Source organism: Periplaneta americana, chromosome 12, assembly GCF_040183065.1.
Source record: "Periplaneta americana isolate PAMFEO1 chromosome 12, P.americana_PAMFEO1_priV1, whole genome shotgun sequence".
Taxonomy (NCBI): Eukaryota; Metazoa; Arthropoda; class Insecta; order Blattodea; family Blattidae; genus Periplaneta; species Periplaneta americana.
This window is the reverse complement of record NC_091128.1, coordinates 127,978,132-128,002,191: the sequence shown is the minus strand read 5'-3', so window position 1 is coordinate 128,002,191 and position 24,060 is coordinate 127,978,132. Positions and strand designations below refer to the sequence as shown.

The window sequence follows — 24,060 nt, the reverse complement described above, 5'->3', positions numbered from 1 at the left end:
TCTGTATCTCTCGGTGCTTCTTCACTCTCCACTAAAACTTTTATTTCAATCCTTTACCAATAAAAACATATAGAGTTATTTCAATCTAAACACAAAGAAAATAAATTAAAAAATATAAGAACCAATATTATTATTGTATTTTATAGTGAAGTGTTAGAAAACAGAAAACAAAGAGTCATGTAGTACATATAAAGTAAAATAGAAAAAAGTTAAGAGTCCATACAGAGTTGATAATAATCTATATTTCGTACCACAAGCTTAAACAAAAACTTTGAGATGATGATATGGTGTTAGTGAAGAAATTTAGGAATGAGACTGGTAGGAAAGCCGAAGGAATTTTGAGTAAACTTTTCTCTTACAAGCAAACATTCTCATGGGGACAGATACAAATGTTAATTTTTTCCTCCACCATGTTAATAAAGTCCAAAACAAGTGCTTATACAAATTTTGGCACTCCAGCGCGTTTACAAAGGCTGTCAGGAAAGTAGGTTTCCCTGGAGCGTTTACAGAAAGAAAATACAATTTCACGGAAAGATATTTTATTGGAATAGAAACAGCAATTGCTGAATTTTTCAACATATTTCCCACTGAAATTGAGATATTTGTCATACACTGGTATCAACAGAGAGGTGCAGACGACTGTCACACACTGGTTCCGACCCTAGGCGGCAGACTTCTACGACACAGGAATATATAAACTGATCCCATGGTATGAAAGATATCTCAATTCCGGTGGGGTAAAGGTAAAGGTATCCCCTTTACATGCCATGAAGGCATTTGGGGGGGGGCATGGAGATAGAACCCCATGCGTCCTTGATCTCGGCACTAGAATGAGGTGGTGAGATGTGACAGGTGGTGCCAAATGGAGCAACTTTTGCTTATACAGTAGAACCTCTATAATCCGTGGTAATGAAGGGGCTGGACTAAACGGTTAATCGAAAAATCGGATAATCCGTACCATAAAATATATTCATTAAATTAGGTGTATAATACACAATTTTGTAATTTCCTTCGTGGCCTTGTGTTTAACTTGCTATGTAGTGGATCAGGGGTTAATTAAAAGTTCAGTTGTCAATGAAGGGTTCTTAAGAGCCAAGGGTTGATGGTTGATGATTGTCTGCGGAAAGCTAGGAATACTTAAAGTCTCATGTTATAGATTTACATACTTTATACATTTTATCCTTGTTTTACTTTATTCCATTTTATTTTTTTTTAATCACATACAGTTCTAACGCCAATCTTCTAATCTGAAGCAGCATTAACCATAGTTTCTTTTTTCTTCTAAATTATTTGTAATTTTTTTTTTCGATTAACGCAATACGTTTCTTTTTAACAACTGTGGAAGACATTTTGCATAGAAGTTACTGGTATGCAGTAAAGCCACTCAAATAGTAAGGATAAGGGCTGAATTGTACACGATTTGTAGAAATTCTTGGGGTAATTTCTTTGGAAGTAAGTAGTGATTATTTTACAAGTAACTATTTCTGTTGCCGACAGCGAAGCATTTCTACTACATACTTTGTGTAGCAAAAGTAAAGGCTTGTAATAAACTTCTGTAGAAAAACTATGTAGAAATATAACGTACAGTATTTCATATATTTTTCTACAGCAAAAAGAAAATAGGAGTTAAAAAAAGTCGGATAATCCGACAATCGGTTAATAGGGTGACGGATAATCGGGGTTATACTGTATATCCAAATCCGGCGACGCTTCAGTACAAAGCTACACACCGTTGAAAGCAGCGAGTTTTTCCCATGACAGTTTCGGTTCGTCCTTTTTCTGTATTAAATGCCTGGAATTATAGCAACTTGTTTAACGTATTTCAATCTTTGGTTGCATAATATTAAGGAGTTCTTGAACTTGTTCGACAGTCAACGATGATACGATGTAATGTATGTAACGAGCTCGGTAGGCGCCATGTTGAGAGCCGTCTTTAAACCACAGACTATGTACTATACGTACATTAATTTTGTAAAGATTTACTGGAATGTAACCATTTGTAATTTCTGTAGTACATTTGTTATGTGAAAACATGTACAGCTGTCAAAAGAAAAAGTGGCCGCTCTCCTGGAACAAAGTTCCCTTCGGGTATCTTCGCTATAATTCGGAGACAGGCGATGTTACATGTTGTTGGACCACGTTCCTTGATATCTACAGTTATAATTGAAGTATTCTCTCTGTGATTCGATAGCGTAATGGTAGCGTTCAGGCCTCTTATTCATGAGGTCCTGCGTTCGACTACAACTTCGTGCTTTTTATGTTCTTTTTTGTTATGTTTTTGAGAGAGACAAACTATACATAATGGCTCCTTTCTCTTTTACGATTATTTTAGTAATTAACATCAGGTTCATTAATATATTATGCCATGACTTTATCATTATGATATTGTGGCTGCAAATGGAAAGAAAAAAGATTTTATTCTCAATAAAAATATCTTTCGTGGCATAAATAAAACAAATTTACTGGCGTCGGCCTTAAAACATTCAAACAATTAAGCGTTCAAAAAAACAAAACAAAAAGCCACAATTCAATATTTAGTCTATCTTCCTCTTATCTCGATCATCTTGCAGTCGAGTGGGCATGGAATCGACTAGCCTTTGCAAATAGCGACTGTTCTTAGACACGATATTCCAGGCATTCTGAACATACCCACATACATAAGTGTTCTGTCCATGGGCAGGTCTTTCATTGCAAACCCAGCAATCTCCAATCTTTCCTATTTTCTGCCTTCCTCTTAGTCTCCGCATATGATCCACATATCCTAATGTCTTCTATTATTCTTTTGAACCAGAGACCCAACCAATTCCTTTTTCTCTTTCTAATCAGTTTCAGCATCATTCTTTCTTCACTCACTTTTTCAAACACAATTTTATTTCTTATTCTGTCTGTCCACTTCACACGCACCGTTTTTCACCACATCCACATTTCAAATGCTTTAATTCGTTTCTCTTCATTTCGTCGTAATGTCCATGTTCCTTCCCCATACAGTGCCACACTCCACAAAGCACTTCACTAGTCTCTTCCTTAGTTCTTTTTCCAGAGGTCCGCAGAATATCCTTCTTCTTCTATTAAAAGCTTCCTTTGTTCATGTTTGCAGTTTTTCTTGGGAAGGATAGGCCTAAATGCGGTAACATCCCGTTGCTTTCCGCACACCACTATCTCTTTCGCATCTTATTAAATTCCAGGGGACCCAATCTTGGAGATGAGGAGAGTGGATTTGACTAATTGGGCCCTCCGGACTTCACCGAAAGTCACGGCAAGGGTTAAATATTAATTCTATCAGGATGTTTGACCCGATCAGAGACCGGGAAATCTCAATTAGCCTTTGCCCCCCGCATCCTGGACTAGCTTCTACGAATCATCAGAAAATCTTAGAGTGTGTTTGGGCCAATTTTTCCGAAAATGTTTCCACACTTTTGCCCTCGTAGCTCAGCGGACGAACGTCGAAATTTAGATGTCAACGTCTCAGGTTCAATTCCTCGTTACTCCTTTTCATTTTATTGTGGTTCAAGATAGTATAATGTAATAATACAAAAAGAAAAACTAATACCAGTATTATGCAACTGGATTTTTCGAAACCTAATATTAAATTTATGTTATTTATATCGCTAAAGAACGATTACAATATAAATAACTAGAATATTATTTATACTGTATCACTAAAGAACGATAACAGAATATAAATAATAAATATCGGTTTGTTTAATTAATATAAGATATTATATAATACTTATTTAATTATCTAAATAAAATAACCTATTTTACAAAGAAGGATGGTTATTTGTGTTATAATAATTACTTACATAAAATACAGATTATTTATATTGCGAAAGAACAATAACAATATAAATGACTTGAATATTATTTTATAATGCTAATGAAGGAAAACAGAATATAAATGATAACTTGAATATTATCTATATCGCTAAAGAACGATAACAATATAAAAAACGTGAATATTATTCATATCGGAATTTAACAAATTTATTACAGATATATTTAAGAAATTGTAGAAGAATAGTAATTAGTAACAGTGTCCTATTTATTCTTCTTGGAGCCAAATTTGTAACTTTTAAAAGTGTGGTTACTATGTTGAAGTGTATGTGTTGTAACGGATGCTTGATTTGTTATGTATGTGAGTCAGTTATGTGATGCTTGATGTCGTCGCCTACAGATAATAGACTTTACATGGCGATTATAATGAAGTACATATTTTCTTTAGTGCATTACTAACTTGCGTCATTTTCTTGAGTGTTAAAATATGCAGGTCACATTTAGATATAGACAGGGATGTTAAGAAAACTTTGCTAGAATCGCAGCTCAAAAGGGTTGACACCTGAAGGAGGTCTCCTATATGTGAGATGCTGAGTGCTTCGCTCCATTCTCCGGTGGCGTAGTGAGGTCGTCCGTAATTCTTCCATCTCAGCGAGTTCGAATTCAATGTTCTCTCATATTGCTGGCAACCTATCGGATAGAGTTTTTACCACAACCTACAACGATTCGTTCACCATAAATCACTGTCAAACATGTTCAGATAGAAAAATATTTTTCCTTTTCTATATCACGTGAAACAGATGACTGAGCAGAAATGCCTCTCAAAGCTTCAACGTTAATCAGTCAGAAATTCAGTCGATTGTGTTTTACTCTCTCTTCTGTTACAAAGCAAGTGATGAACACTTTCTTCGTAAGGGGAGATAAAACCAGTCCGTTTAATCGCTGACCTTAACCATGCAATGATATTTCTGTAAGAAATTATGAGTAATGCTACTTTCAGAAGACTGAAATTTCGTGAATATGTTGATCGAATTTTGAGTGAAAGTCTAGTAAAGATGACTTACACTATTCTATAATGATAAAGAGTAGCATAATTTTGATGATAAATGAAATAAAATAAAATAAAATGAACTGAAATTAAACGAAATATAATAAAATAAATTAAAATAAAACAAAATAAAATTAAATAAACTAACACTAAACTAATACACTTTTATCAGAAGAATCGTTAAAAATTCTCCACCGTAAAACATAATCTAAAAGTTATTTTAGTCGAGTTATTCAGTGTGAAATAATAGGTTGGGACGGTATAACAAAATTTGTTGTATTCACCCTCAATCAACTTAATAAGATAATATTACAATTTGTCTAAATAGGAATATTGCCTTATAAACTACTAGAGATAAAACCGACGATTACATAATATATTATACCAATAACAAACACATTGAATACATAATGAGAATATAAAAAATTAGGTGATAACTAATTTACTTGAGATAGAATATATAGTTATATACTAATACGAGAATACATGAGGGTTACAAGACAAAAAGTTGAATAGCAGAAACGTACTATATAGCATAAGATATAAACGATTAAATAAAATATCAAGATAAGAAAAAATATATAAATATAATTTGAATTGCATAGTATAATGTAAGGCTGAAATATTGCTTGCTATCTTCTACATTGTCACGTTGTCATATTTTTATTTACAATCTTTTCTCGAATAGATATTTCGCTAGCATGCTTCAGCATCTCTCTTTCAAGAATTTAAACTCTAGCATCCCTAATATTACCCTTTTAGGCACAGAATTCTTAATTAACAAATTTGTGGTGGATATTGATTAAATGAAATGAAATACATAAAATATAGAGATGAAATTTGAAAACAATTTGTATCTTCACAAATTTGCATACAAATTAGGAGGTGGTTGTATTTGAAGCCACTGTGGTACAAATTCAATTGAACCCACAGCGTCAGCAGTGAGGAAAAAAATAGAAAGTGTTGTGGATTCAAATGAAGCCTCTATCCCTCACAGGGTTAACGACATTGTGCCACATCACTGTAATCACGCCACGTGTCTGTATAATATGTAAGGTTAAACACGCGCAAAGGAGCAAGAAAGACGAGCTTAGACAATGAAATGGAGAGTAAAATATAGAAAGCAAAGGCAAAAAATTTATGAAAAGGAAGAAGTTACTAATTGCATTTTATGACTTAAAATTGCTTTCGGTTTTTTAAGAGAAATTTCACATTGCATTCATTAATGCGTTTAAATGACGAAGCTTAGAAAATCCTCCAGAGGTAGTAGAAGGCAATTAAAGTTGGTTTTACTCAGCATGGAGTAAAATTATAGTCCATAAAGAGTACACATAAACATATAAATCTCACAGACCAATTCATCTAAGAACTATAAAACTTGCTTCCTCTTCCATTACATACAATAATAGCGAATCCTACCGACATGTCTTCTAGAAAAAGAAGGAAAACAATTTTTTACGACTGTATCAGCGATAAGTAGTTAAGAACTGTGAGATTCTAGGGAATGTTTGTGCACTTTGAAATTTTTGTATTATGAGGATTCTTCAACGTATTAGTGTAATTAAGCAAAGAACCAGCGACGTAAAATCATTGTATTTATGTGGTACCATCCTGTCGTCGAGAATATATTAAATATTTTTGTACATTTTAGTAGGATGTCAATCTGTGCACATAATTATTATAAATGTCCATTTTGTAAGTGAATAATTTCAAGGGAAAAATTGTTTCGGGGCCGGGTATCGAACCCGAGACCTTTGGCTGATCACGCCAACGCTCTACCGACTGAGCTACCCAGGAACACTACCAGACCCCGGCTCAATTATTCCCTTTTATATCCACATACCTCAAATGGGTTAACAAGACGTCAAAGACCCAGCATTGTTCATTAACAGAAAACCACAATTTCAGTCGCACAGAAAAAGTGTGCAATCAATGCCAAATAAATAAAATATTCAATTATTATTATTGTTTAATAGTTACATAGTATTTAAAAGTTAACAGCAGACATGAATAGATCTTGAAGTCTTCTTCTTCTTATTCTTCTTCTGTCCTTAAATTATTACGCCATATGACCTGTTACGATCTCACAGCTGAATTTTCAATCCAGCGCTTCTTTGGACGAACGAGAGATCTCTTCCCGTTTGGACGATAGTGGAGCATGACTTTTGGGATTCTATCTCTACGCATGCGATGCAGATGATTTATCCAGTTGTTCTGATAATGTTTTACGTGATTAATTACAGGTTCTAGTTGTAATTCTTCCATTACATCTTCATTGCGTTTGTGATCCCATTTCGTATATCCCCCTGTATATCTCATAAATTTCATTTCATTAGCAGTTATTCTGCTTTCATCTTTCTTCCTCAATGTCCATGCCTCACTGCCGTAACAAATTACAGGTCTCGCCAAGGTCTTGTATAGGCGAATTCTAGTATGCCTTTGTACTAGGGAAGTTTTCATAATGTTGTTAATAAAATTATTCCCATTGTTTTGGTGTATTTAGAAATTTTCTGTGAAATGTCTACTTGATCGATAAAAGATAATGTGTATCCGAGATATGTAAAATAATTTACTCTTTCTAATATTTTCGAATCTAAACATATTTTGCTAGCCACAGGGTATTTTCCGCAGAAGGCCATAATTTTAGTTTTTTCTTTATTGATTTTCATATCATATTTTAATTCCAAATTTGTTAAAATTAAAAATTGAACGTTGTAATTCATCTTCTGAGGACGCAACCAGAGCTAAATCATCTGCAAAAAGTAATGAAATCTCGAAGTCTGTAAGTATAATATGGTAATTGTATTTTTTCTGTGAATTTCAAAGAATTTGCATGGGAATTGTTTGATGTCATTATTATTGTTGTTATTTTCTGCGCTGAATTTTCTTTCACTCTTTGAACATAAATCACTGTACGCGTAATATACATTCGAATAGTGGCCTTGGCATTTATTTTCCTGTGGAATACCCCACAATTATTCATTTGTGGATGCGCTCCACGGAAAGCGACGTGAACATCTGGGCGTTTGTCTGCGAGAACTGGGATTAGCAACCAAAACTTTCAGTTAGGATTATTGGGTCCGGGGGAAATCGAATCCGAGTTTCCTGGGCTGTGAAAGCAAGGACACACCAGAGCGAACCCTCCCCATCCAATCGGCACATCGGAAATTAATGGCCTCTGAAATATGCACCGATATTGACTGCAAACAAACTCGATAGCAAGTGAAATGCTTGTTACGGTCCGGGTTTTTGATTCCACGCACTGTGATCCAAGTTTACGGCCAAAGATATTTAAACAGATATTTATAATGCTATTTTAAGCAGGATTATTAATTAACTGTAGTCTTTTACGTTGTGTGTTTTTACGTTTATATTTAAGAAACTATAATTATCTTTATGCTCGACATGCCGAAATGTAATAATTATACACCTGGTAGCAGTCCTTTAATGCATGTCATTAAAGTACACCTACTCATTAAAGCACAGTTGTTCAGCCAATGACAACTCAGCTTACAGGGGTTCAGCCAATGACAAGTCAGCTTTGTACCGTTATAAAACCGCAAGTATCGATTATTCTCGGATATGCAATCGAAAGAGAATTAGCGAAAAGTCACGGAGGCTGGAAATCCAATACAGTCGCAGAAGATTATGTTCTGTTACTATAATAATTAGAGTTAATTGTAAATAATATTCAAATAAATGCAATTTGTCATCTTGTTTTTCAATGTCGAATTCAATAATCAAGATTATATCAAGTTTAACGGGATTACATCAAGGTCAATGACGTTACTGTTCCTCGGAAAAAATCAATACTTTCGCGTCTGCGCACATCTCACAATTCACGACCTAGAACAAGGTCACTTCCGATCTTGTCAGATACAAATAAAATGTATACATCTGAATAATTCCAAGTTAGAAATATGGTCGAGCATAAAAAGTCGTATGAAACTCGCCTATAATGGTAATTAAGAAGATCGTATGAAAATTATGAAACTCGCTTGCGCTCGTTTCATAAACAGACATACTCACTTCTTAATTACTATCATTATAGGCTCGTTGCATAATGTACTATTATAAGCGGTATAGGTAAGTAGAAATCGTAACTAAAGTATAGATTTGAAATGTAATTATCAAATTTACATGAATACAGATAAATTAAGAACAAGAGAGATCGAAATAAGCCGATTTAGAGGAGGTGTCTGGGAATGTAAGGAAAAGTCATTGTAAATCTACTAATATTTAAACTGATGATGAACAAAAAGTTGCAGTTACAATTTGATGAAATCTGATCTATTAGGAATGCTTCGAAACATGAGAAATAACTTCAACTGTATACATTTTTCTTTACTCAATATTACATCTAGGGGTAAACAAAAAACATTTCAAAATTTGCATATTTGAGAGGTGTTTTCGAGGTTTTTCCCTCACTCCTATGGATGAATATCAGGTAACTTTATCAGGCGACTGGTACCCCACTCATCTTCGCCACTTCCTTTCCTCCTCCATCATCCTTTCCTCATCATCCCGTTTCATCGACATCGAACCCGAGAGCTCCAGGCTGCGAATCCAGTGCGTTACTACTGAGCCATTCTGTTCTGTTATAATGGTGTTCTGTTATTAGTTATGATGAAAAAATTATTTTAATTCGATTATAAAAACTCACGAAAACTTCTGTAAAACTTACACGAATATCATAACAGTCTACTTCTAACGTATCTGGGTTCTGAAGGACTGCACAAAATTTTAGATATCTAGAATAATTTATTTTTTTAGATGTCTGTACTATATGTAAATTTTAAATAGTATTTAATAGTGACTTAACTTTGCTCTAGAATACGCCAATAGGAAAGTCCAGAAAAACGAAGAGGATATGGAACTGAACGCGTAACACATCAGCTGCTTGTTTATTCGGATGACGCGAATATATCGGGAGAAAATCCACGAACAGAGAAAACACGGAAATTTCACTTGAAGTAACGGGATAGGTTTGGAAATAAATCCCGAAAAAACAAAGTAGGCCTATATGATTATGTGTCGTGATCAGAACATGGTACGATATGGAAATATAAAAATTGGAACTTTATCTTTTGAAAAGGTGGAAAAATTTTAATTCCTTGGAGCAACAGTAACAAATAGAAATGACACTTGAGAGGAAATTAAACGCAGAATAAATAGCCTATAGGAAATGCCTGTTATTATTCATTTGAGAAGCTCTTCTCATTTAGTCTGGTTTCAAAAAAACTGAAAGTTAGAATTTACAAAGCAGTTAAGTACATTACCGGTTGTTCTGTATGGTTGTGAAACTTGGACTCTCACTTTGAGAGAGGAACAGAGGCTAATGAGAATAAAGTTCTTAGGAAAATATTTAGGGCTAAGAGGGATGAAGTTACAGGAGAATGGAGAAAGTTACACAACGCAGAACTGCACGCATTGTATACTTCATCTGACATAATTAGGAAAATTAAATCCAGACGTTTGAGATGTAGCACGTATGAGCGAATCCAGAAATGCATATAGAGTGTTAGTTGGAAGATCTCAGAGGAAAAAGACATTTGGAGAGATCGAGACGTAGGTGGAAGGATAATATTTAAATGGAGATGAAATATGATGATAGTGACTAAATTAATCTTGTTCAAGATAGGGGCCGATGACGGGCTTATGTGAGGACGGTAATGAACGTCCGAGTTCTCTAGAAGCTATTTGTAAGTATGTAATAGTGAGTAGAGGGAAAGGATGTGTATGTATGTATGTATGTATGTATGTATGTATGTATGTATGTACGTATGTATGTATTCTTTATACACACTCACATGGATAATTAGACTCAATAATGACAATTAATAAAAACAATTAATAATAAATACGATAAATAATTAATACTATTAGTTAATTAATAATAATAATAATAATAATAACAACAATAATATAATAATATTAAGAAGGAACATCCTAAATTGAATGAAGCACGATCACTTAAAATAACATTTAAAGTAAATCTAATTCGTATCTTAATCCTATGTTCGAACTAAAACCAAGGAGTATATTTTCATAAATGCACAAGTACCTTTCAGCACTACACTCATTTCCCTGACAACTCACTACGAACTGGAACTACGACACATTTCACTGATACTGTCCTGATTTCACTAACACTTCAAAACATTTCACTGTTCAAATACTTTGCTCTACCACTATGAACTATGAAACTTCACTGACACAAACACACTTCACTGACATAACACACTTCTTCACTGAAACAAAATTTCAAATAACAAAACATCAATTACATCATAGTGTGCATAATATACTGCCGTCTATTAGTAAAGTCCTTAAGCCTATTTTTAAATACATTTTTGGTTATTGGTAAAGTCTTTAGTAAGTCTGCAGGTAAAGCATTCCAGTCCCTGATAGTATGATTGAGAAAAGAAAACTTTTCAGTGTCCGTTCTCTGTCTAAATGCTATATTTCACACCTTAAATATGTCTTATGATCCATTATAACGCTGTTAAAATTATATCAATCCATAGCCGAATTTTTTTTTTTTCTGAATTTTCAGTTTAAATATTGACAGATTTATAATGTTTTTCTTCGTGTGTTTATGTATAAATCGCTTTAACTTGCCACAAAAAGCAGAGCAAGGAAAGAAATTGAATGGCGAAGTGGTAACAAATAGGATTTTCTACAGAAAATTCAGAAGAACAGAAAAGAGGCCTTAGAATAAAATGAAAAATGAAGTTGGAATTTCCAGCTTAGCTTTGTCTATCAATGAAGTGAAGACAAACGAGTAGGAACAGGAGGAGAAGTAGAGTAAGCTCTGGGGAAAGATAAACTGGATACTCAACAGAGTTGGCTGTCCGCAAAGTGCAGAAGAAAACAAGGAACATCTCGAAAGACACAGCACAATAAAGTCGAAACGGAAAAATTGCGTATCTATGAAAATACAAGAGAGAGAGAGAGAGAGAGAGAGCGAGAGAGAGATAGAGAGAGAGAAGACATTGGAAAATAGAAAATAATGAAGTCTAAAAGCATAGAATTGCGTATCAATTTGTATAGAAAAAGGATTGAGAGGAAGAGAAGCTTAACAAAACAAGTCATGTAAAAAATTAACCGAACACTAAAGTAAGAAAAAATAGAATCGCCTATTCATAAAGCACAGAAAAAACTTGGAGGAAGGAAATCTTGGAAAAGACTCAACATTGAATGCAAAGAGTGTAAGGTTGCCTCTCAATGAAGTGCAGACTGAAAAGGTGAATAGGAACTCAATAATACTCGTATACTGAAAACTGAAGTATGCAGTCGAAATATACAGGTATCCTACAGCTGAAGTGCATCAGAAAAACAGAGGCAAATTACAATTATTTTGGGCGCTAGTAGTGCCAGTAGTTCACTGTCAGCTACACGATTAGATTTTGCGTATTCTACGGAATTACCATATTATTAAATGCATCACGTCTAGTGATAAAACAAAGGAAAGCTTGGGAACTATAATGAAGGATGAGTGGAACAAAGGAAAGTTCTCTCCGTCACCGGGACTTGAACCCGGGTTTTCAGCTCTACGTGCTGACGCTCTTTCCACTAAGCCACACGGATTCCCATCCTGATATCGGATTGAATCCTCTCAGTTTAAGTTCCATCTCTTGGGTTCCCTCTAGTGGCCTACCCTCATGCACTGCGTCATAGATGTATGACAGTGGCACAATGTCTATACATGTGCAGAATTGCACTCGTTACGAGTGACTAAGTAGCCGGGATCCGACGTAGCAAGCGCCACCTTAAATCACTAAGTGGTTATTTTTCGCATATCATATATTATTACGATGTACCGAAGTACATATGATATTTCAGTGTAGAAATTCTGCGCCATCATATGATGAAGGATGAGTGGAACAGAGAAAAATTCTCTCAAAGGGAACCCAAGAGGTGAAACCTAAACTGAGAGGATTCGATCCGACATCGGGATGGGAATCCGGTGTTGCTTAATGGATAGAGCGTCAGCACGTAGAGCTGAAAACTCGGGTTCAAATCCCGGTGCCGGAGAAAATTTTTCTCTTTCCTACTCATCCTTCATCATATGATGACGCAGAATTTCTGCATGGAAATATCATATGTACTTCGGTACATCGTAGTAATATATTGTGAACTACAGCTACCTCCCTAAATTTTGTGCGCCTCAGTGGCATACATGTGAACACTATACTGACCTCTTGCTTATATAACATTCATAAAAAATAACATGTACGATTCAAATCAAATGAGGATAAGGAAGGGAAATAATTAAAAGATACGCGAGCGCACGTAGAGCTGTGGGGAAGAGTCTAAGCGAGCTCCGAGACTGTTGGCCACTTATCTCACTCCTGTCGGAGGTTCATTAAAGAAATTGGAGAAATTTTGATTACATTTTAAATATTTCCATTATATATCACGCATATTCTGAATATTTTGGTACAAAAAACCGAAAAATGATATTTTTGCCATTTTTTTTGTAAAAAAAATCAGTCCTAGTGTCTCCTTAATCTCCTGAGTCATAAGAGTATAGTATATTATACTATACTTTATACATGATTATGATATAAGATGTATGTGCAGAAACCAAAAATATAGTATAATTAACCTGCATTTGTTCCCTAATTGTAACCTGCAGAATTATTTTAGCATTTTTCTTCATGTCCGTGGCTTTTTTTTTTTGTTCAAGTATAGACTTATCTTGAACTTTAAAAAATAAAACAACAAATGTTTCAAGAGTCAGGAGGTTAAAATAGGTTTGGCTGTAAAATAATTTTCTTCAATTATCCTTATTGCTCAGTCTCTATAAAACTTTGGTGTTGTCTAAAGACTTTGAAGATGGCCTCCCTTTTCCATTTACTTACTTACTGGCTTTTAAGGAACCCGGAGGTTCATTGCCGTCCTCACATAAGCCCGCCATTGGTCCCTATCCTGAACAAGATTAATCCAATCTCTACCATCATATCCCATCTCCCTCAAATCCATTTTAACATTATCTTTCCATCTACGTCTCGGCCTCCCCAAAGGCATTTTTCCGTCCGGCCTCCCAGCTAACACTCTATATGCATTTCTGGATTCGCCCATATGTGCTACATGCCCTGCCCATCTCAAACGTCCGGATTTAATGTTCCTAATTATGTCAGGTGAAGGATACAATGCGTGCAGCTCTGCGTTGTGTAACTTTCTCCATTCTCCTGTAACTTCATCCCTCTTAGCCCCAAATATTTTCCTAAGGACCTTATTCTCAAACACCCTCAATCTCTGTTCCTCTCTCAAAGTGAGAGTCCAAGTTTCACAGCCTTACAGAACAACCGGTAATATAACTGTTCCCTTTTCCATTATTTTCCATAATTATAGTCTTTGAATATTAAAATGGATTTGAGGGAGGTGGGATATGATGATAGAGACTGGATTAATCTTGTTCAGGATAGGGACCAATGGCGGGCTTATGTGAGGGCGACAATGAACCTCCGGGTTCCTTAAAAGCCAGTAAGTAAGTAAGTAAGTAAGTAAGTAAGTAAGTAAGTAAGGTCTTTGAATTTTACCAAAAGCCTTCTCAAAATCCATAATAACTATAAAAGTCAGTAAATTATATTCCCTTCTTTTTATATTATTATATGTTTTCAAGAGATTTACGGTCCCTGTCTTGAAAAGCCTCTATAATTTCAATCTACACATTACACAAACTCATGATGGAAATTCAGTGAAATGGAATTAGTACTACACCGGAACTCCATCTAAGATATGTCTCAACATCACACTGACAAAAGACAAGAATCCATGCGTAAGGATTCGAACCACAACTACGGTCCCTGCTTAGTGCTAAACCCACGCTAAGCAGACTTTACACTATTGACAGAATATCTTACTTTTCTACTTTATTTTACGTTACTGTATTATGTTTGAAAACTTCTCGTGTCAAGAAGAGCTTTAGTTAGGAAATCTATTTTCTGTCGTCGATACACGAAGTTTCTTCCAAGACTTTGCCACAACAAAACCGTAGAAGGAGCTCAATATAGTGTGCATTCGACCTGTCAAAGGTTTTTCTTACAGTAATAGAATCGAATTACATTGAAACATTTCAAACAATAAATATCAAAGGCTCACAATAGAACAAAAAATAGAAGTGAATCAATACGTAGTGCAATTTTGCTGACGTTTCAAAGCTTGGACACAGCTATACGTTCCTCTGAGAGTACTCAATATATTACGGGTCCAGCTCGTATTGAGTTGCTTTTTTCCTAGAATCATTATTTGCTCCGGACACTGGCTAGCTTTAAACAATGTCATTCCCAATTACTCTCGGGGAAACTACAGTATGACAAATTGATTTAATTTTTATCCTACATCGTACTTCTTTTGCATAGGCTAATATAATAATTATTTGAAACGTTTCTTTTGTAACAAAATTATATTTGTATGGATACAAATAATAATAAATAAATAAATGAATTAAAAAAAAAAAAAAACGTTTAAATGTTTAGTGGGCTATTTAACAATGGTGTATTAACTCCGAAGTTACATAACGTCAATGGAATTTGTGATAGCGAGCGAAATGGTAACTGGAGAGGTGAGGTCGAGGATTTTCCATGGGATTACTTGACATTAGCCTTACAGTTTGGAAAAGAAAGGACGAAATCTCACTTGATGATTCAGCTGAATTGGAACCCACGACCGAACACAATTTCCTCCCGCACCTTCCAACCCCTCCAGTCTATGCTAGTGACCACGACCTTTAAATTTTTAACATTTAAAATAATCGTTACTATGCAACATAATCGTTTACTTCAAACACGAAACAATATCAATAATAGTAGTGTAATTTCGGAATATGTATTATATGTCTTTCTCGCATTAAATTCTATCGTACCTGGTTAACATGTTTCGACCTGAACTGGTCGTTCTGGTCTTGGCACATTTTGTTTTGTTTCCTGTGGGAGTGTGTTTGTGTAGTGTAATGTGGAGTCAAATAGTGTGTTTCTGAAATTGAGTTGTGTGCTGAGAATTTCATTTGGATGTGTTTTTGTGTGTCTGTATATTTCATATTGTTCTAGTGTGTTTAGTTTCTGGCTTTTTGGTTGGATGTGTAGAATTTCCATGTCTGTGTTTATGTCTCTGTATGTGTGGTTAGCATTTGTGATGTGTTCTGGACATGTGGAAGTGTTTTTTAATTTTGTTATGGCTGTGATGTGTTCTTTTTAATGTGTTTGAAATGATCTGCCTGTCTGTCCTATGTAGAAGTTGTTGCAGGTGTTACATTTGAGTTTCTATACGCCTGTGTGGTTGTATTGGTTTGTTTGTGTTGTTTGTATGCTGAGATGTTTTTGTAGAGTATTATTTGTTCTGTATGCGATGTTGTAATTTAATTTCTTGAATGAGGTTGCAATCTTGTGTGTGTTTTTGTTTTCGTACATTAGTGTGATGTATTTTTTGTGTTCTTGTGTTTTGTGTTGTATTCTTATGCTTTGTGGTTATGTTTTGTCTTTCGTATTATGTTGTCTATTATGTTTTCTTGTGCTATGTATTTGATTGTGTTTAGCTCTTCTTTGTAATCATGTTGGTTCATTGACACATACACTCTTTGACTCCACATTACACTACACAAACACACTCCCACAGGAAATAAAACAAAAAAGGCGCCAAGATCAGCAACGACCAGTTCTGAACAAGGCCAATAACAGGTCGAAACATGTTAACCAGGTACGATAGAATTTAACACGAGAAAGACATACAATACATATTCCGAAGTGATATAGTGTTAGAAGTTGTGTAATCACGATGTATAACAGTGTAATATTGAAATAAACAATATTTAATGAGCAACCGCAAAAAGAAAACGGAATTTCAAGACAGACTTCTTGTACAGGATGTCAAAAAAACGTTCAATATGTTGGGAGGTGATAGTATTCATCAAAACAAGGAAAGAAAGTTTAATAAAAATAGGCCCTAAAATTAATATCTTCCGAGATATGAGAATTTGTTCATAAACAACATAGAATATGCTCAATATGATTCCAATCACTATAATGTGCATCCCTCTGCCCTACATCTTAGGGACTCACACCTTGTTACCCTTTTGTGTATGCATTCCGGATATGATATTGTGTACACAAAAAGAAACGAGCAAAGAGTTCACATTAGAATACATTCTGAAGTTACAATATCAATTTCAAATTCCTGGTTTCGTACAAAATTTAATTTTAGAACCCATTCTTCTTAGTTTTTTCCTTCTTTCTTTAATGAATACTGCCACCTTCCAAAATGTTGACTGCTTTTTAAAATGATTATCATATTGAGCATCTCCTTTGACTCTAAGTAAAGATTAATTTTTGGTCCTACAGAATATATCTGTTATGGTAAAAATAATTATTAGAGGAGAAAAATTCGCTCCGGCGCGGGGATCTAACCCAGGTTCTTGGTTTCACGTACCAAGTGCTCTAACCACTGAGCTACTCGAAGTTCAATCCACAGCACCGAATCGAATCCCTCTCCTATTTTTTTTTTGTTTGTGGTCTGACTCGAAGTTCGACATATATGTTGACATATATTAAGTCAACTGCCATTATACAAGGACCGCACTCAATTGAGTGACTTTGTGGCCGGGATTCCACAGCAATATGCACTGTTGGGCGAAGAATCTAAATAAAGATTAATTTTCAAATCATTTTCATTTTATAATTTTCATTACTCTGAAAAATTTAGACAAAGCTTCTCTTTTGTCGTTTCCTTTTTTTTTTTTTTTTTTAAGTTCACAATTTTGTTGAAAATTAAATACGTATAGATGTATATTGTAATGCAAAATTCTGAAATATTTAGGTTATTGCAATTGCAATTAATATCATTTTGGATTTCATCCTCTTTTTGTACGAAGGAGAGGCCCGAAAGCTATGCATTGCAGCCTCGAATGGGCTTATTGTGCCTTACCGCTCCTTTACTTTGGAAATGTTTGCAGGAGTCCGAGCTGCAGCTTTCTTTGTGGAATCATGATTCAGCTATGTGGTGCCGTCTATCGATTCAGCCATGTAGGTTAAAAGGTTTGATGGAATCCCACTAGAGCAGTAGTGTCAGAGTTGTAAGCTCCAATACCGGTTGTGGAGCTAGATCGGAGCTTGAACTTGCTTATGTCTGTGGAAACACCGGAGCACGCAACCAGTCTAGTGGAGCGCTCCGCTCTGTTTAGTCCCTGTCTGACATCGCTGCACTAGAGTGTCCTCCGAGTTCCCTCGAAAGCGTGCTACACCTCTTCAAACGCCATCTGTAAGCCATTCACAATACTACATAACGCCAGACTATTTTTGGGTGAAAACTACTGAAATTATGATAATGAATATTCTATTGAAATGAAGAAGGAAGGAAACGGGAGAACACCGAGAAAAAAACTAGAAAACCTTACCTTTCTCCACCAAAAATACGACTCTTCCAACATCGGGATTCGAACCCGGGTAAGCCAGTGCTCTGTCAATGCTGTCTGAATTACACTCTTTGTTCACTTTGAATACAATGACTCAGAAATATTGACGGACGTGTAAAAATAATGTAATTTTTGCTTTAGGTATCTTCAAATAATCATTCTAATTCTTAACATCATTTCTACTATTTACCCTTTTTCTATTCAGCAGACTGATATCATTCAATAAAGTAAGAGGGCGAGGAAGTTAACTGATAAAGTTGTAGCTGAACTTACAGATAGGAAAGCAAATCAGAAGCGAAAGCAACGGCCACCAGTCCTGTAATATAATATAGTTCAGAGTTTTATTCAATGTGTGGACTCGCATTCCTTCTGCAGGAGCCTCTTCTGCGTCCGAGATAAGAAGATCTACTAAATCTCCCAAAAGCCTCAGTTGTAAGAATTTCCCACTATAAATCCATCCAAACAAACCGGTCCGCTCCGCTGCGAGTGAAAACACTCGCTTCCTCTACCTAATCCACGACACTCATGAAATTATTAACCCTATTCAAAATCCTGCCTTTTCACTTATTTCGCTGAGAGCTGTTCACAGTAGAGGTTGAGATTTGCTGTATTGTACATTCTACGAAATTTGCAGTGAACAAAAATATTATTCTGCAGATTTTCTATTATTAATGTTTCGGTTTTTTCGCAACACTGCCAAACACCATTTAAATTATCATAATATTATGTCATATTCTACCATGTCATGTCATATCATATCATATCAAATCATATATCATATCATATCATATCATATCATATCATATCATATCATATCATATCATATCATATCATATCATATCATATCATATCACATCATATCACATCATATCATATCATATATCATATCATATCATATCATATCATATCATATCATATCATATCATATCATATCATATCATATCATATCATATCATATCATATCATATCATATCATATCATATCATATGTTCTATCATATTACATAGACTATCACATATTGTATCATATCATTATGTCATATAATATAGGCCTATGAAGGGTTCAGAGCCATAATGGGCCAAGCGCCATTTATTAAAAGCGGAGAAAGCAAGAGTTAAAGTTAAGTGAATACCATAGTTTAATGAAGATTGACATATCATTTAGTTTTAATGTGCATACTCTTTATTTTGCTATGTGTTTAATGAAATTGTGGTATTCACTTAATTTTAACCCTTGTTTTTTACAGTTTGACTATATGGCGCTTGGCCCACTATGGCTCTGAACCCTTCATATCATCGTATCGTATCATATATCATATCATGTCATATCATATTGAGGTACAACATTACATATAAAGAAGTGATGTGAAGTAAATATATCACATAAAAAATCAATATGTACATTTGTTCTGGCAATATCATATCATACCATATCATATCATATCATATCATATCATATCATATCATATCATATCATATCATATCATATCATATCATATCATATCATGTCATATAACATATCATATCATATCATATCATATCATATCATATCATATCATATCATATCATATCATATCATATCATATCATATCATATCATATCATATCATATCATATATTATATCATATCATATCATATCATATCATATCATATCATATATTGATATATCATATGTAATTTCTCCTTTTAAAAGATATAATTCATCCTTAAGGAGGACTGGAGATCTATCAACTGAAGTTCCATACGAGCAGCCATGTTATTCTCTTGAATAATTTTTGTTTCTCTGATTAAGTCCACACTGGATTTAAAAGTGTTATACACCATGAAACACGAGGAGGTGTGTCAGGTATCTAATATATATTATAATGGATAGATACGAATACTGATTCTTCCGGCACGAATAACAAATTTTAAATTAAAAACTGAACCTCAGGAGCATTCATGCTCGCGAGCACATTTTAACTCGCATGTCGAGAGCCCAAATGTCATTAAAAGAGCACCAGGTTGAGAACGCCTGGTCTACAAGAAACAAGATTGTTCTGCCACAGGTCTGTACCTCCCGTTGGTCTCGTGTAGCAACGCCGTCTTTCAGTCTTCGTGAACTAGATAGTAGTTGCGGGTCTCTGACCCATACCAAAGTAAAGGTCGGTCACTCTTTCCGAAGTTATTTTTAACTCAACGCTCAGTTAAGAAACAAGCGAATGGAAGGTGTAAACCTATTTCATAAGTTGCATAGATTATCATTTCAGATATCGTCATAAATATTAATTAATCCAGTACATGTTTTCTTAAAATTGCTTCATCTAATCACACGCTGTGTAGGTAGCAGATTGTCCTCTCAAATAAAATTGGTTAATAACATGTAAGAAAACTTAATGGTAATGTAAGTAGTTATTAGAGACGCAAATCAAGTAGAGTCCGACCTGGGGAAACTGGTTTCAGTGCACGTGTTTTGTCCCAGGCTAAATTATTTCGATTATTAATTTCAAACTTGAGATTTGCAAGAACAAAATGGATCCGTCCTGTAACTCAGCTTACCATTTTACAAATTCGGGTTCGATCCCCAACGCTGACCGGAGTGGTACTGTGGTATACAAGATTGAAGGATGAGAGTTTTTGTCGTGGTTCTCCCGTTTCAATCAAGAGTAGGGCCTAAAACAATACACCAACACTCTTCATTTCACCCGGCTCTTTTCTTTATATCATTTCATGAAACATATAATTTCATATGGTTTACTTCTTCGCTGTGAATGTTCACGTCTGATCCTCTAGTCCAGCGTTTTTCAACCTTTCTGCACATGTGGCACACTAAAGGTGTAATTTAAAAACCCGTGGCACACTCATATAACCTAAACCAGTGATTCCCAACCAAAGGGAAATTTTGAGGGTTTTAGAAGGGAATGAGGACAATGATAATAATAATAATAATAATAATAATAATAATAATAATAATAATAATAATTATTATTATTATTATTTATTTATACTGGGAGAATTAAATATTAAAATGGATTTGTGGGAGGTAGGATATGATGGTAGAGACTGGATTAATCTTGCTTAGGATAGGGACCAATTGCGGGCTTATGTGAGGGCGGCAATGAACCTTCGGGTTCCTTAAAAGCCAGTAACTAAGTAAGTAAGTAAGTAAGTAAGTAAGTAAGTAAGTAAGTAAGTAACTGGGAGAGTTAAGGCCATAGGACCTTCTCTTACACTCTACCAGGTCACAAAGTATACAAGCAGTGAAAATTTAATAAAAAGTTAAGTAACAGAATACTAACATATTACAAAAAATACTAATAATAATAATAATAATAATAATAATAATAATAATAATAATAATAATAATAGCGTAAGAAAATCGACACTAAACAACATTAAAATAATACCATAATAGAAAAAAGAAAGTAAAATACATTGGAATATAGTAAAAGCAACTCATTTTTTTAAAGTTGGCAATTTAACGACGCTTATCAACTACGAGGTTATTTAGCGTCGATGAGATTGGTGATAGCGAGATGGTATGTGGAGATATGAGGTCGAGGATTCGCCATAGATTACCTGGCTTTCACCTTACGGTTGGGAAAAACCTCGGAAAAAACCCAACCAGGTAATCAGCCCAAGCGGGGATCGAACCCGCGTCCGAGCGCAACTTCAGACCGGCAGACAACTCATTTAGTACAAATAGTTAATATGGAAAATGTAAGGAAGAATATACCAAAATGGAATGTAATAAAATAATAATAAAATGAAAAGAAATACGAAAATTAAATGAAATTTACAAAAAAAAAAAAGGGTATGATAATAAATTCTTCTGGTGATCAAGAGAACACAAAACGGGAAAGGAAGGAAAAGAAATTCAAATTCAAATTCAAATTCAAATTTATTCACAATTTACATTTGAAATGAATACATCTATACTAATAATAAATCTGTACCGGTAGCCGAAATTTTTATGGTAATTTTCGATTTTCAGAAAATAATTGGTACTAACAAATATAATTAACCACCCTGAAACCGAAAATCGCTTTTTTGAAATTTTTGTTTGTATGTCTGTCTGTCTGTATGTTTGTTACCTTTTCACGCGATAATGGCTGAACGGATTTCGATGAAAATTGGAATATAAATTAAGTTCGTTGTAACTTAGATTTTAGGCTATATGGCATTCAAAATACATTATTTAAAAGGGGGGTTATAAGGGGGCCTGAATTAAATAAATCGCAATATCTCGCTTATTATTGATTTTTGTGAAAAATGTTGCATAACAAACGTTTCTTTAAAAATAATTTGCGATAAGTTTTATTCCTTGAAAAATTTTGATAGGACTGATATTTAATGAGATAAATGAGTTTTAAAATTAAAATAACTGCCATCTAAGGGCGTGTAATGAATTAAAAGCAAATGACTTCGTCTATAAGGGGCCTTGGACAGCAACAATCGAAAGCTATGAAAGATAGCCCACAGAGAATGTTTCTGTGTTTGTATGAAGTAATATCGAAAGTTAAATTAACCGATTTGTATAATTAATTATTATTTCACCATTGGAAAGTGTAGTTTCTCCAGATGGACATAATGCTATAATGTTATTACAGTAACTTCTGATATAATATAATATAATATAATATAATATAATATAATATAATATAATATAATATAATATAATATAATATAATATAATATAATATAATATAATATAATATAATATAATATAATTTAAGTTATTTGAAGGGTTCAGAACCATAGTGGGCCAAGCGCCATTTACTGAATACGTAGAAAACAATTGTTAAAATTAAGTTATTACCATAATTCAATGGAAACCTATAACAAGTAAAATAAAATATACACATAAATCTAAATGATGTCAATCTTCATTAAGCTATGGTTGCATGTAATAAAAATTAAGAAACATGTTAAAGGATTTGTCATTGCACCAAATGAGTGTCTCTGGACCAAAATGATCGCATTTTAATTATTTGGATGCAATTTAAATTAAGTAACATATTAAACGATTTATCCTTCTATCAAACACGAATGTTCCCTGGATCAAATGTCCTATTTTAATTATGTAATTACTTTATATTTATTTCTAACGGGTGCAGCGGAGCGCACGGGTACGGCTAGTATGAATATATACCCGAAATGAGCATATGCTCGTGCTCGGGAACAGTCCAGTAGTCTACATAAATTTTAAAGAGATCAATAATAAAGTTGATGTTAGAAATAATAGTAACAATAATAATAATCATAAAATAATAGTAATAGAATATCTGTGACGGAGATAATATAAAGATAGTAATACAAATTAATTCATTACTAATAATAATAATAATAATAATAATAATAATAATAATAATAATAATAATAATAATAATAAAATAAAAATATTTACAATAATAAAATAAATACTAAGACGGATAAAATAAAATATAAAACCACTAGCGAGAGTTAACACAACTGAAATAAGCTTATAATAACCAGAAAAGAAAAATGAACTCGAAAATCAATAGAAAAGTTCGATGTATAGCAGACCGTACTGACATTGTGCTATGCACTATTGGTAGGAGGGAGAGCAAATATATATAGTTTTACAAAACTATCGCAGAGAAAAGGGCTTATAATTGAAAGGAATCTGAATTGAAAAATTGCAATTTTAGTTTATTTTTTAAACTAGACAATGTCCGACAATCTCTGACATGTTGTCAAAAAAATACAAATAAATCATGTAAATATATACGAATTAATATATAAAATAAAATATTTTAAATTTTATATGCATTAGTTTTAGTCAACATAGGAGGGAATGACAGTGTGATGAATGGTGCAAAGGC

General features: G+C 34.0%; 1 protein-coding gene and 1 non-coding gene across 2 annotated transcripts in view; both read right to left on the bottom strand.

The window, feature by feature from the left end:
• The window catches only part of LOC138709978 (cardioacceleratory peptide receptor-like), a 414,250-nt gene that overhangs the window by 80,203 nt on the left and 309,987 nt on the right, over positions 1 to 24,060 (bottom strand). The window lies entirely within an intron of this gene.
• TRNAI-GAU (transfer RNA isoleucine (anticodon GAU)) lies at positions 6,547 to 6,619 on the bottom strand. Its single transcript has one exon. It is a non-coding gene; the product is annotated as a tRNA-Ile (tRNA).